The sequence below is a fragment of the Sorex fumeus genome, unplaced genomic scaffold (genome assembly GCF_029834395.1).
Source record: "Sorex fumeus unplaced genomic scaffold, SorFum_2.1 ptg000036l, whole genome shotgun sequence".
In the NCBI taxonomy this organism is placed as follows: Eukaryota; Metazoa; Chordata; class Mammalia; order Eulipotyphla; family Soricidae; genus Sorex; species Sorex fumeus.
The window spans coordinates 11,524,624-11,527,393 of record NW_026606093.1 but is presented as its reverse complement, the minus strand read 5'-3'; the positions used below and the strand labels follow the sequence as shown (position 1 = coordinate 11,527,393).

Below are 2,770 nucleotides of genomic sequence, written 5' to 3'. Positions count from 1 at the left end.
TGAGAGTATCCTGCCCACATGGCAAAGCCTGGCAAGCTCCCCGTGGCGTATTCGATATACCAAAAACAGTAACAAGTCTCACAATGGAGCCGTTACTGGTGCCCACTCGGGAAAATCGATGAACAATGGGAGGACAGTGCTACAGTTCAGAGCTATTACCTAAAAGAGACAAGAAGCAAATCAAGAAATCAAGCAGTCTCCAACAGAAATAAACCTTGAGGTATAACTAAAACCAAGACGAAAAGGCCCAACAAATCCCATCATTCTAAATGATAAAATGTTAAAAAAATTGTCTTAAAATTTTAATAAATGGGTGTTTGTTATCACTGTGTGTATACAATCAAAAATATAAGTATATTAATAATTTTTGCAGCACCTGGTGTTCCCAGGCGGTCTCCCATCCAAGTACTAACCAGGCCCAACCCTGCTTAGCTTCCAAGATCAGACGCGATCAGGTGCATTCAGGGTGGTATGGCCATAGAGTGATAGCACAGCGGTAGAGTGTTTGCCTTGCACGTAGCCAACGTAGCTGACCCGAGTTTGATTCCTCCGCCCCTCTCGGAGAGCCCGGCAAGCTACTGAGAGTATCTCCCCCGCACAGCAGAACCTGGCAAGCTCCCCGTGACGTATTCGATATGCCAAACACAGTAAAAACAAAGTCTCCAATGGAGATGTTACTGGGCCCGCTCGAGCAAATCGATGATCAACATGAGGGCCTTTACCTTTTACCTTTATTAATAATTTTATGCATATGTAACAGATTCTCTATTAAATAGAGATTAAACAATAAGTATTAAAAATGAATCACAGGGGCTGGAGTGATAGCACAGCGCGTAGGGCATTTGCTTTGCAAGCGGCCAACCTGGGTTCAATTCCCAGTATCCCATATGGACCCCTGAGCACCACCAGGGGTGATTCCTGAGTGCAGAGCCAAGAGTAACCCTGTGAATTGCTGGGTGTGACCCGAAAAGCAAAATAAATAAATAAATAAGTAAGTAAATAAACAATAATTAAAAAAATCACAATAGGAACTCTAGTAAAATTTTTTCGGACTTTCAGAAGGAGAGGGATAGACATAAAAAGATTGCATTATCTGGGGGACATAAAGTAACAAAATAGGAGATTAATACCCAAGAATAGCCGAGATCAGTACCAGAAAGATTACTTCATGGCTTAGAGGGCAGCTGGGCATTCTAGGGAAAGGGCAGCTCAGATAGAGAAGGGAGCACCAAATAAAGGGTGTTGGGAGGATCCTCCCAGGATAGAAGATGCATGTTGAAAGTAGACAATGGACCGAACATGATTGGCACTCAATGCCTCTTTTGCAGACCACAACACCCAAAAGGAGAGAAAAAAAAAAGGGAATGCCCTGTCACAGAGGCAGGGTGGGATGGGGGAATGGGGGTGGGAGGGATACTGGGATCCATGGTGGTGGAAAATGGGCACTGCTGGAGGGATGGGTATTTGATCATTGTATAATCGAAACCCAAGCACAAAAATTTGTAAGTCTACAACTGTACCTCATGGTGTTTCACTAATAAAAATATAAAAAATTAAAAAAATTAAAAAAATTTTTTTTCGGACTTTCCAAGTTGTTTGTATCATCAAGCATCCAAGCTCTGGCTGTTCTTCCTGTCAGACTGGCCTCAAACTGGTCCTCTCAGATTCCCCAGTTGACTGATGGCTCCAGGCAGCAGAGGGGAGGACAATATTTGTCAGGACAAAGGCACTGCCTGAAAATTAGTCAAAGGAAAGCCTATTTAGACCATCTTTGGAGCTGACTTTCTTCTCTCATCTTTGACCAGAATTGAATCACAGTTAAAACTTAACTTCAAGAGAAGTCAGGAGAATAGTTGGTATTTTATATCTCTGTAGGGGTGTGAAGCCTTTATCAACCTGAAAAAGGCAAAAAATAATGAACAAGAATGTCTGTATGAGAAGAGAAAGATTACATTCTAGTCAGAGCTAAACTGGGATTTGAATCTGGACAATTTGACTCCAGAAACTGCACATTTTCAGCCCTAATATGCGAATTGAAAGCTATGCATTTTAATTATTACTTTTCCACCTTAAACCTATCAAACCATCTTGGTATACTGATTCTTTGTGTCATAGTTAAAGTCTTTGTACTCCTGCATAACAGTATTCACAGCAATTAATCACAGAGAAATTCAAATCAGCTAAAATTTAAGTTTTTCACAGAAAGGCTTTAATTTCACATTGGCTTATTTTAGAAACAATTATTTATAACATTTGGAAATTTAAAAATCAAATTAATCATGTGTCTTTGAAATAATGTGAGAACAGCTCATTAACTTTGAAAAGCAATATATGCATACAAATCACATAAAGGTTTATAAGAAGATTTAGTATCACTAAGCAGAAAAAGAAACACAAAATACAAGAACATTTTAAAAATAAATGGTACATCTTAAAATAAACCTTTCAACCAAGTTAAAAAATAAAATATGCTTATGTAGGGGAAAAGTTTTTAAGTTGTGAAATCATCATATTATATTTTCATTTCACAGTGCATTTAAAATGGTATGCATAGTATTAAATTACAGTTTAACAGAATAACTATACCCATTATCACCTGTGATAAAGCATGGTTGACACAAAATATCATTAGTTTTAATTATGAAAATAAAAATAGTTTTTATTATAATGCACATATATGCCTATTTAGAATTGGTAAATTAGCTCTAATCATTATGTGAAATCAGATTTTTTCATCCTCCATACTGCATAGTTATAGCAGAACTAAAGG

The 2,770-nt window shown here is 37.9% G+C and overlaps 1 non-coding gene across 1 annotated transcript; it reads right to left on the bottom strand.

Annotated features, from left to right (window-relative positions):
- Positions 1–364: 364 nt before the first annotated feature.
- LOC130027260 (5S ribosomal RNA) lies at positions 365–483 on the bottom strand. Its single transcript, XR_008793011.1, has one exon. It is a non-coding gene; the product is annotated as a 5S ribosomal RNA (ribosomal RNA).
- Between the last annotated feature and the right edge of the window lie 2,287 nt (positions 484–2,770).